Source organism: Fukomys damarensis, unplaced genomic scaffold (genome assembly GCF_012274545.1).
Source record: "Fukomys damarensis isolate Sample0158 unplaced genomic scaffold, DMR_v1.0_HiC HiC_scaffold_24, whole genome shotgun sequence".
Classification (NCBI taxonomy): domain Eukaryota; kingdom Metazoa; phylum Chordata; class Mammalia; order Rodentia; family Bathyergidae; genus Fukomys; species Fukomys damarensis.
In genome coordinates, this window is record NW_022900936.1 from 6720762 (window position 1) to 6733126 (window position 12365).

At 50.8% G+C, this 12365-nt stretch overlaps 1 protein-coding gene across 1 annotated transcript in view; it reads right to left on the minus strand.

The window, feature by feature from the left end:
* The window catches only part of Ripply3 (ripply transcriptional repressor 3), a 27873-nt gene that overhangs the window by 8537 nt on the left and 6971 nt on the right, over positions 1 to 12365 (minus strand). The window lies entirely within an intron of this gene.

The window sequence follows — 12365 nt, forward strand, 5'->3', positions numbered from 1 at the left end:
CGGGGCCCTCAGTCTGCCCCGCGGTGTCCCGGACCGCCTGATTCGAATCCGCGGCCCAGAGGGTGGCCTGGGGCGCGGGACGCTGCCCTGCCCCTGGAAGAGGTCCAGGGAACTCGCTGGGCCGACGGCTCCACCCCGGACCTGTTAGTGGGGTGGGGTCGGAGCAGGGAGATTTCCCCCAAGGACTCAGCCCAGGCTCCTCACTGCATGAGCCCGGACTTACTATGTGCTTCCCAGGTACCCACTTCTCAGGGGGCCTAGCCGCTGGCCTGAGAACTGGGGATTTTTGCATACTTTAAATTAGTGTGTTGTTTTTGTTGTTGTTGTTGTTTTGGGGTTTTTTTGTTGTTGTTTTTTTTTAGTTTGGAGACAGGGTATTGTGTAGTTCAGGCTAGATTGAACTCACTATGTAGCCTAGTCTGGCCCAGAGCGATGAAGATCCTCCTGCCTCAGCCTCCTGAGTGCTGGGACTACAGGCATGCGCTGCCACACCCAGCTAAATTAACAGACTTTTTTTAAAATCGAAGAATTTGAGGGATTAAAACTTTTTCATATTTTAAAAAGATTTTGACAGTAATTGGTCCTAACTAAAGACAAGCAGTAAAGAGGAGGGATTTAATAGTAACTTTAGGGCCAGGGATTTACCTCAGCCGTTCAGTGGCCTGCCTTGCAAGCGCAAGGACCCGAGTTCAATCCCCCCCCGCCGTACAAAAAAAAAAAAGATTAAAAAGATGGAGTATAACAAGGGAGGGGGAGAACATTGGACCACATTGCAGCCATTAGTTACCATATCAAATCTGCCAGTGTAGAAGGGATTTTTTTTTTTAAAGAACTGGGCAACTGGGTGTGGGTACTTTAATGCGAGTGCCTTCCAGGTAGCCAGTGGCCATAGGATCAAGGTAGCTTTCTGAGACTGATAACCTTTCATCATGTCCCTTAAGAGTGATCACCATGCGGCCAGGGATGTGGTACCATGCCTGCCTGGCAAGCCCAAGGTCCTGAGTTCAATCTCCAGTACCACACACACACAAAGAAAGAAAGAAAGAAAGAAAAGAAAAGAATGCTCACTTTGGGCAAATCCCAGCCATCTGGGAAGCTGAGGCAGGAGGATGCAATTTCAAGGCCAATCTGGTCCATTTAGGGAGACCCTGTCTCAAAACGTAAAAAAGGCTGGGATAGCCAGGGAAGTGGCACGTGCTTGCAATCCCAGGCCGAGCTGACAGTTTAGTGATTTAGTGAGAACAGATCTCAAAATTTTTTTAAAAGGCCCGGGGGTGGGGGTAGCAGAATGATAAAGCAATTGCTTCCCAGGCCAAGCGTGAAGCCTGGGGTTCCACCCCCCCCATGCACCAATACCTTCCTCCATAGCTCTCGGGGGACAGAACCCACTTGCCTAGTGTACAAACAAAAATAAGTAAACACAGTGGACAAAACGGGGACCCAGGAGGCTGCGTGGCTGCCCAGGGTGATTTCCTTCTGAGGCTCAGAGCCCAGGAAGAAAGCCATGTGGGAGGAGAGACAGCTGAGAGCTTCCCCGGGCCCTGCTCTCTACACTGGAGAAAACTGAAGAGCAGGAGTCCCGGGCTTGATGGTGAGCCTAGAAGTACAAAAAGTGAGATTCTCTGCCTTGCTCTGCCGTCTTTAATTAAAAATTTGCTTATCTATGCGGAGTCTCAGTGGCTGCATAGAAACAAAGCATCAAGATGTTCACCCTGAGGGTTTCCGGCAGTCAGGGGGAGGGTTCCCAAAGTCAAAACATCTCAGAGGGCAGAATATTTTTATGTAAACAGTGTGGAAGACAAGCGGGGAAATGATAATTTCCTTTCCTCCTCTGTAGCAAGGCTGCATTTCCTGTTATCCTCTCCCCCAAGTGTTGTGCAACTTCAGGAGCTGATTAGAAGCTCCGAGATGTTATTCGTGTTATTTTCAAAATTGTTATTATTATTATTGGTGGTGCTGGGGATTGAACCCAGCCCTTAGAACAGCACTCGTATGATCGCCTGCTTTCAATTCTCAGAATTGCTAGATAAAATGCACTTGTTTCTGAATTTTTATTTTAAGGCCTGAGTTAGCTTTTGAAAAGAAAAACAAAAATTTGGAGACAGGGTCTCCCTACGTAGGTCGGGCTGGCCTCGAACTCATGGTGATCCTCCTGTGTCAGCCTCCTGAGTGCTGGGATTACACATAGGCATGCACCACCACTCTTGGGTGACGGAATATTTTAACATAAAACGTGTATTCGGGGTGTTTCCTCCCCAGGCTTCTGTCTGGGCCTGCAACTGGCACCTGCTTAACTATGTCAACCAAGGTCTGGAAGTCGGAGCCACCACAGCCAGGGCCGACAGCACCTCCTGATGTCCCCTCCATCCTCTGCCTCTCAGATCTCCTCCCTCCCCACCCGCCCCAGGCCCAGCCAGGAGGACCTGGGCACTGTGGCCTCCTCTTATCTCTAGGAGCCTGTCCTCCCGACAGCCGCCTCTCTGTCCCCTCCCTTCCATCGGGCACCCAATGTCCCCCGGGGACCATGACAGCTGTTTAAAGCATCTCTGCGCGCACACGAGCACACACACACACACACACACACACATCGCACCCCTCAGCGTTCCCTGCCTGCCTTTCCTCCATCACACTTAACACTGTGTTGCACGTGGATACGTATCACGTTGAACTTTTTAGTGTAATACTCCCTTATTTATTCATGGTATGGGGGATGGAAGCCAGGGCCTTGCACACAGCTGGACAAGTGCTCCTCCCCTGAGCTATGTCCCCGGGCCTTCTTCCATCCTGAGACAGCATCTCACAAAGTTGCCCAAGCTGGCAGTGAACGCCGCATCCCCCAGGTAGCTGGCACGACAGGTGTGCCCCACTGGACCCGGCAAGGACACTATTTCTTGCCTCTTTTTGTGCGTTATTTTTATTAGTTCACGTTTGCCGAACAGAATGATCGCAATTCCTCTTGGGGAAGTGGGACATGCACATGACATCTTGATTCTCTTTTATTCCCTTCCTCTTGTCTTCCTCCACTCGTTTTCATTGTTGTTTTGTGTTTGACACAGGGCCTCTCACTATGTAGCCCCCCAGGCTGACCTCGAACTCATGGTGATCCTCCTGCCTCAGCCTCCTGAGCACTTTCCCTCTTCTGCATTGTCTGCTTTTAGCAGGACTTCAGCTCCGCAAGGACGGGCCCTTCGCCTGCTTCCTCCCTAGCTGTATCCTGATGCTGGCACCCCTTCCCCATTGGGAGAGCGAAATGAGGAGGCACCCTTGGGAAATGGGGACCCAGCCCTTCCTGGGCCACTGACCCGGTCTCCTGAGCAGGAGACAGACTACTGGGTTTTTATTTTGTGTCTGCACTGGGGATTGAACCTGAGTCCTTTGCACTGAGCTTCATCTCCACTACCGTCTCTGTTCAATTTTGAGACAGGGTCTCACTAAGTCACTACATTGCCCTGGCTGGGCTGTGACTTGCGATCCCCCTGCCTCAGCCTCCCTTCTGGTGTGCAGGGACCACATTTGGGCACCACACGCCTGTGAGAAAGGCAGAAGACGGCGAAACGCAGAGCCACCTGGAGAAGTCCACAGACAGGCAGGGATCCCAGCGACAGCCACACGCCAGGCAGAAGGTGGGGGGCGTTGTGCCCCACAGCCCTGCGGCCTCCAGAAAGTGAGAGAGAATGAAGGTGGGTGAGGTAAGCTCCTAGCGTGTGCTAATTTGTTCCAACAACCTCAGGACACCGAACTCCACCCGCGGCTGCAGGCCCGCGGGCCCCTGAGTTCGCCTCCCGAAGCCAAAGCCGGGGCACAGATCTCCGGGCTGGAAGCGACCTCCAGCTTTCTTCCCAGCGTCTTATTTCCCAGCTCGGACGGCGGAGAGAACAGAAGCCAGGTTCATAAGGGGCCTCCATCGAGTACCACCGTCGCAACAGCTCTGACTTACGCTTATTGAGCGTTAACTCTGTGCCCGGGACTGTGATTTGTGGATTTTCATTCACTTGGACCTCGAGACAGGCATGGAAGACAGAACTGCGCCTCCCATGACCCCTGCAGTTACCCTGGCTTTCTAAGGGGCTAGGTGAAGAGCAAACTGCAGCCCGGGGACAGACCCAGCGGGGCGACGCAGTGGCCCCACGGAAGACGAAACACACAGGAAAAGAGACTGTGCCTGGGGTCTCCTTGCTCTTCATGCTAGGGCGAACAAGACCCTAACTCGTCCTGAGCATCCCCACAGGAAAACTGGGGCTCCAGACACACTGGATTTCTGCTTTTCTTCTGATAAATTGAAATTCAAGCTGGGCATGGTGGCTCACACCTGTAATCCCAGCACTCAGGAGGCTGAGACAGGAAAGTTGCTGAGAGTTTGAGACCAGCCTGGGCTACATAGTGAGTTTAACACCAGCTTGGACTACATAATGTGATTCTGTCTCAAAAAAAAAAAAAATCTTACCCCTTGCTTTGAACACGCTCATCCCACCATTGTGGCCACTTTCTGAAGCAGCTCTGGAGACCTCTTTCCTGAGTGACTTTATGGGGTGTGATCAAAAATACAGTGACAGCTGCTGCCCAGCACCATCCAACAGTAAGGCAGCTTGTGAAAACCTGACGCTGTGTCCTCATTCACCATATACAATGGATCTGGCACTGTGTGACTTACTGTTCTTCCCCAAAGTCAAAATGAACACAAAAGGGAAACATTTGGAATCAATTCAGGACATCGAGGCAGCCGGGACGGTACAATTAAGACACTCAGGAAAGAGGGCTCCAGAGCTGCTGCAGGAAGCTGCGAGGATCGTGTGATCACTGTGTTCCAAGCGAGGGGGAGGATCTTTACAGGGATTCGTGGCAGTGTGATTGACTACAATTAAAAAGATAATACTCATCTTATCTTTTGATCACACCACATGCGTATTTTCATGGCTTCTGAGCAGCATAGAGAATGTAAATGCCTCACATGTCTTGTTACTGGGACAAAATACCCAACACCCCAAGCTAAAGGGGGAAAGGGTTCGTTTAGCTCACAGTTTGTAGAGATTTCAGTCTATAATCCAATGGCTCCAAGGCCAGGTGATAAGGCAGACAGGATGCAAAGGAGAAACAGTTCACGGTGGGCAGAAGCCAGCAAAGCAACAAGGGATGACCCCAGCTCTTTCTGTCCCTTATATTTGATCCAGGCTATTTAGGACAGGTAGCACTCACACCCTTGATCCTAGCATTGTACCATGAATCAGTCATGCCCTCTAGATCCAGCCACCTAGGAAAAAGCCCCTCTGTGACCTCACGAGGCTTTGGAGGGGTACAACCAGACAGCCATGACAGTGAGGAATAAAAGCAGCAGTGAGCTAGGCATTTATAGCTCCTAGAAATGTACATGAACTTTCTCATAACCTTTGAAGTAAAGGCGAGTGGACATGTCTGGCCCTCTGCCCGTTCCCTACGGGACGGTGACCATGTGCATTTATGTCCAGAGCTTTATGTCGCCTTTGGCTTTGTTCTGCCAGCACAGTGTCTGGTACATAATAGACACGCAATAAATCCTTTTTAAAACGAGCATGCTGTCTTCTGTGTAAAACATCTCTCTTCCCATACAGAACTCCACAAAAGGCTGTTTGCTTTGTATTCCCAGCGTGCAGCACAATGCAGCAGTCCTCGGTCTGCAGCGGGTGGCTCAGCCCAGCGGGGTCACACAGGCTCCCACGGGGCTGGGATTCAACCCGTGGATTTGGAGGGACACAGACATCGGCCTCTGCACCTCTCCTTCAGGATGGTCCGGTGCTGCACACACCGCCCTGCTCACTTTCTGCCGGCCCCTCGGGCCACGCTGGGAAGGGTGCCTGGGAGGTGTGGGCACCTCTGCGTCAGCCTGCAGCAAGCTGTAAATGCCAATGCTGTGCAGGAAGAACAGACACCAAGAGCCAGCCAGGAGTCCGCTCTGCCATGTCTCCTCACAGATGCTTGGCAAAGACCCGCAGGACTCAAAGTGCCGAGGATGAGTAAAACACGAATGGAGTGATCACAACGCTCCAGGGCCAGGAGGATGTGTCAGTGAAAAGATACTCCTGAAGCAAGTGTGCCCTTTCTTTTTCTTTGGTACTGGGATTGAATTCAGGGCCTTCACACCGAGCCACAGCACCAGGCCCAGCCCCTTTATGAATGGAAAATACAACCTCACCGGCAAATAATCGGCCTTGAGAACTAGAGATCAAAACTCCCAGCCCCAGTCAGCCTGTTCCTGCCTTACCTGCCTTACAGAGTGGCCGCCCAGCAAGAGAATAGCAAGGTATGATTGTCTGCCGGATACAGGCTAGGTCTTTTCAGGGAAACAGGGTCTCACTAAATTGCTTAGTTCCCCAGGCTGGGCTCAAACTTATGATCCTCCTGCCTCAACCTCCTGGAGTGCCGACATTCTCAGCATACACCATCAGAATCAGCAAATGTATACTTTTACTTTTTAATTTTTTCTTTTCAGTGTAGTATTCAATAAACCCCTGGGCCAAATACTAAAACCCAGGAGGAGTGGACAAGCCTTCTTTGTGAGCATGCTCAGCATGTTGGCATGGAAACAAGAAGCACAGAAGCTACGCAGTCATTTCACAATGATGGCTACCATTTCTCCTATGCAAAGAAATTTCTTTCTGTTCCCTGGACATATCATTTGTTGTTTTTTTGATGTTGTTGCTTTGTTTTGTTTCTGTTTTTTTTGAGACAGGGTCTCACTAGGTAGTTCAAGCTGGCCTTAAACTCACTGTAGCTCAGGCTGGGCTCAAGCTCATAGCAATCCTCCTGCTTCAGCCTCCTGAGTGCTGGGATTATACTGTTTGTTCATGCTTTCCTTAACCCTGGATGACTGCAGCTACTGTTCTAAAATCCCTGTCCCTTATTTTTATTTTTATTTGTATTTGTTTATTTATTTATTTATCTTCCAGTACCAGGGATTGAATTCAGGATCTTGTACTTGAGAGGAAGGCGCGGTGCCACTGAGCTAAATCCTGGGCCGCTTGACTATTTTTGAGACAATCTCTTGTTGTTTTTGTCCAGGCTGGTGCTGACCTTCTGGGCTCAAATGATTCTCCTGTTTCATCCTCCCAAGTGGTTGGGATTACAGATGTGGACTGCCAAGCCCAGCCATACATATTTTTATTAATGAAAGTTGGAAGATTTAGCATATAGAGCACAATCTTTTATTTTTTTGTTGCTGTAACAAAGTAACTGAAACCAGGTGATTTACCAAGAATAGAGGTTTATTTAGCTCATATGGTGGCTGGGAAGTTCAAAAGCATTACACTGGCACCTATTCTCTTTCCCCAGATATAAGACCTAGCTGGAAAATAATGTCTTGAAAACTAGAGATAAAAAATGCCAGCCCCAAGCAGCCCATCCTTGCCTTATCTGTCTCACTATTCTCTTGCTCTGTGGCTGCTTTGTAAGGAAAAGGGCCGGCATGTTCCACCTCCAATTTTCAAGGATGGTGATTTTCCAGTTGGGTCTTATTTTCAGAGAAAAGTGGTAGGACCTTCTTGCTGCACCAAAACAAGGCAAACAGCACCACAGAGCCAGAGCAAGCATGTGTCAGTACAGATCTGTCCTCCTCCCCCCAGCCCTGCACCAGGGATCGAACTCAGGACCTTGCAGTTGCAAGGCAGGTGCAGTGCCACTGAGCTAAATTCCCTGCCCTTTTCTTCTTCTTTTTGATAGTATGAGGATGGAACTCTGGACTGTTGCATGGAGTGACATCTCTAGTGCCTCCCCCTTTTGTCTCTTTTGAGACAGGGGATCGCTAAATTGCAGAGGCTGAGCTCAAATTTGTTATCCTCCTGCCTCAGCCTCCCAGAGTGCTAGCATTACAGGCGTGCACCACCATGCTGTCCTCTCTTCCTCTTCTTCCAAAGCCACCAGCTCCATCCTGAGGCCACCATGCGGATGACCTTACCTAACCCTCATTTCCTTCCCAAGGCCCCACCTCCCAGTGCCATCAGCATAGGAATTCTGGGATTAGGTTTTCGACACAGGAATTTGGGGCAGCACATTCCAGCCATGGCGAGAAACAAAGGTTGTCACTGAATGGAAGAGAAAATAGGTTTTGTAATTTGGGAGAGAACCCTAAAAAGCTGTATTTATACCTGAGGGCATTGCTGTGATTGTCTCCAGGAGTCTCAGCTGAGCAGAGCAGGGACTATAGGAGGGGACTGGGTCACATCTGTGGCTTCATCTACTGATGAGGTCAGAACTTGAAGGCATCAGGCAGTGACTAGCGAATGACCCAGGGACTGTATCTTATCCTTGTCTGCATCCTCTCTGGGTTGTTTCTGTTTCTTTCTTTCTTTCTTTGTTTTGAGACAGGTCTTGCTCTGTAGCACAGGCTGGCACTGAACTCAGCATGTAGTTCAGGCTGACACAGAACTTACAGCGATCCTCCCGCCATAGCCTCCCAAGTGCTGGGACACAGGCAGGCGTGTGACCCCACATCCGGCTGGGCCCATCCTCTCTGTCTCTCTCCCTGCTTTCTCTGCTTCCTGGCTGCTGCGGTGAAGTGAGCAGCCTCCTCGGCCAGGGCCTCCACTATGATGCCTTTGCTCTACCATGGGCCTGAGCAACGCAGCCTGTGGACATGGACTGAAACCTTGGCAACCGTGAGAACAACCCTTTCCTCTTCGAGGTTGTTTTCCTCAGGCCACAGAGATGCAAACCCGGCTAACAGAGACATGGAGGAGACATCACATCGGCTGGTGCAGGCCGAGGGAAGCTGACATACACATTGCCAGGCCAACATAAATTCCAATTCCGGATCAGCATAGAGGTCTCAAATGCAAGCAGCACAAAGCAGCAGCATTTCATCTGCTGAAGCCAAGCAGAGCACATGTATTTACAGGGAGTCATGACTATGACTAAGACCTTTTTTCCAAAGCACTTGATATGGGAGGAATTTCAGCTGGTCCCCCCCACTTTTTTTTTAAATCTTAAAAGCCAATTTTAAGGCAGCAGGATGAGGAACACTCCCAATTCTGTGACATCATTGCTCTACACAGAACCAATCAGAAAAGTGCGATTTTCAGTCCTTCATTTGAATGTGGTGCTGTACATAGGACCAATCAGAAGATCCTCTTTTCAATCCTTCATTTGCATATGGGCACAGCCAATCAAAAGACAGTGCTCCTGATCCTTCATTTACATACTGCCGGAAAGCAAGCCATCTTTCCCATAGCACAGTTTTCGCAAGGTGGAGACTGAGTGAGTGATAGGACCACTGTCCCAGTGCCTTATTTGCATGAGAGGGAGATGACAAAGGCCCCCTTTCTATTGTCCTGGGTCTCTTCTCTCTCTGCAGAGCGCACTCTTTTCCACCTCCAGTAATGCTCGCCCTCTATGCCTTTTGTGTGTGTCCTGTCCAGTTCTGTTCGGGACCCCAAGGGCCTGGAGAGACACCCCACCTGCACACAGGGACACCATTGGCGCCAGGCTCATCATTTCTACCTGGCTAGGGCACGGCTCTCTCCTGCCTCTGATCCAGCCTATGCATACACGGTGCCTCCTGGTAATTTTTCCTGAGGCTGTGTTGGTCCAAAATACCTGACTTCTCAGCTCAGCAGTTCAGCTACTCTAGATGCCCAATTTGTCCTTCACATTTGAAAGCCTACTTTCTGGATGCTTTCCTTATTTGATTGTAACTTCATTGTATCAGTAGATCCTGTGATCAAATAGCTCAAAACATAAAACAGCATGCATGGTGGGCACGCCTATAGTCCCAGGAAGCTGAGGCAGGAGGATGGCTGGGAGTTCGAGGCCAACCTGAGCTCCATAGTGAGTTCAAGGCCAGCCGGAATTACATAGGGAGACCCTATCTCAAAACACAAAGTATCCAGTAGAAAGTAGCAAGTATCTTCATTACCCCAGGAGGACACTTCAGTAAGACTGCTTTAGTCTGCCTCTGTAACAAAGTGTTGGAAAGAGGGTGGCTGAAGGAACTGGAATACAGTTGCCTGGTAGCCGTGGAGCCTGGAAGCCTGAAACTGAGATGGTGGCGGGACAGGTCCCTCTGAGCCCAGCAGGGCTCCTCTGGCTTCGGAGCACACTGCCGCCTCTGCCTTTGTCACCACAAGGTCTCTGTCTTTTTGTCAAATCACCAGGCACACTGGGTTAGTGCAACCTCGCTTTAACTAATGACAGCCATGATGGTCCTATTTCCCAAAGAGGGTGCATTCTGAGCTACTGGGGCTTGGGACTAAAATGTAACTTTTTTACGGGCACACAGTTCAACTCCTAGCTCAGGCCCTGGACTTCCCTGCTACTTTTAGGGAGGGAACAGTCATGGGGTCACTGTGTGTCAGCCTCAATTTAGAAGTCAGCCTGTCCAGGCCCTGATATTTATCAGTCCTGCCGGCTGCTGTCCATGGCCAGCTGTGCCAGGGGTCAGGGCTGCCTCAAGGCAGGAAGGGCGAGGCTGGAGGCTTCCGCTCGTACCCTGATGTCCCCGGTGCCCAGCAGTTGAGCTGCCACTGTTGGGGGGTGCGCCTGGGCTGGCTGGGCGGCTCTGCATTCTCCAGGCCTGCTGTTGCTGCCCTTTTCTTCTGTTATTTTTGGAGTTTCTCTGGTGATTTCTAGCCTGCATTTTCTAGCTGCAGTCAGTTATCACTTTGAAACCAGCTGGGTGTGGTGCCAGTAATCTCAGTAGACTTGGATGCTGAGGCAGGAGGATCACAATTTTGAGCCCAGCCTGGGAAATTTAGAGATTTAGCAAGACTCTGTCTCAATATAAGATTTAAAAAGGGCTGGGGGTAAGCTCAGTGGTGAATGCAAGGCCCTGGGTTCAACCCCCAGTACTGGGGGTGGGTAGTACTGCCAAAAAAAAAGGGGAGTAAATTTTGCTTTTAGAAAAGTTTTAGATAGCTAGACAAGAAAATTGTAAAAGAGTGAAGAGAGTTCCAATGCATGAGTTTGCTTTCATTCATATCCCCCATTCCTATAGTCCACTTGTTAACAATTAATGAGCCAATACTGGTAACTTGTATTGTTGGCACCTGCTTTATGCTTACACCACAACACAGATCTCAGATTTCCTCTTTTTTTTCCCCCAAAGTCCTTTGCTTCTCCAGGACCCTGGCCGGGACCCCACGGCAGACTAACTGAGGTGTCTCCTTACCTCCCCCCGCTGGGGCAGTTTCTCACACTCTGTATTTTGAAGATCTGATGGTTTGTAGGCCAGTCAGCTATTTTGTAAAATGTTCTTCTCCTGGGGTTTGATGGTTTCCTCACAGTTAGACCGAGTAGTGGTTTTTAGGGTGCATGGTATGGAACAAAATACACACAATATTTGGGTTTTGACCCCAGTTCCCAGCACAGAGCTCCCTACACCCTTGGGTTTCCTGAGTGATGGGAGCATGTGTGTGGCCAGAGCACCTTTCAACCATCCCGAGCTCCTGTCCGTGGACTGGTGGGCTTCCGGGTAGACTCAGGGCGGGACTGGTGACCAGGTCAGCAGAGGAAGTCTCAGTGAGGGGAGGAGGGCTGCGGGCTGCGAACACCATGGCCAAGTAATTACGCCTATGTAGTAAAACCACATCATCCCTTCAAGGTGGGGTTGGTGCAGAGAGCTTCCTGGCTGGTCACCCTGTCACCTCCTCAGTCAGAGCCCTACCTGTTGTATACTCCTGTTACCCTGGGTGATGGTGTGCAAGTTGGGTTTCTAGGTTCTCCTGTGTGACCAATGGCGCTGAAGGCACGGGGTGTAAGAATTTCAAACCTTGCGCCTCCCGGGGTCTTCCAGGGCAGGGTGGGCAACAGGATTGACAGGTGTGATTGAGTCAGGTCGGCTGTGTCTACTGCGCATGTCCTTCCCCACAAGTGCACGTAGAGATGCAGTCCAGAGCCCTGAACTATTAATCAGCTCCAGGTGAAGAAGGGCGACCCGGAATGCCAGTAGGTCTAGCTCTGGAGGGTTCAGCGCCCGAGGTCTCTGTTTTCCTAATCTTCGGCCCTAGGTGGTGGGCCTCAGGCCGGGCTCAGGCCAGTGGAGAGGAGCGCTCCTAGGGCTGTGGTAATAGCAAGTAACGGTAGGCAGGCGAGCCAGCGGTCCTTCCAGGGAAGGGGACTCACAATGCCCGCTGGGCAGGGGAGAGCTGCGGAGGAGACCCCAGCTGGGGCGGCAGTCTTTGCTGTCTGAGCCCTTAGTGGGTCCCGCTTGTCCCCCGGATTAGTGTCAGAGCTGAACGACCGGACACCCCGTCAGTGTCAGAAAGAGAAAGCCCTTGGGGGTGGGTGTCCGGGGAAGGCAGCGGGCCCGCACTCAGCTGAACGTGGAGACAGAGGGAGGGAGGAGGCCCTGACAGCCAAGGAGGACTCGGAGTGCGCTTGCGCGTGCGCGTCTGTGTGTGCAG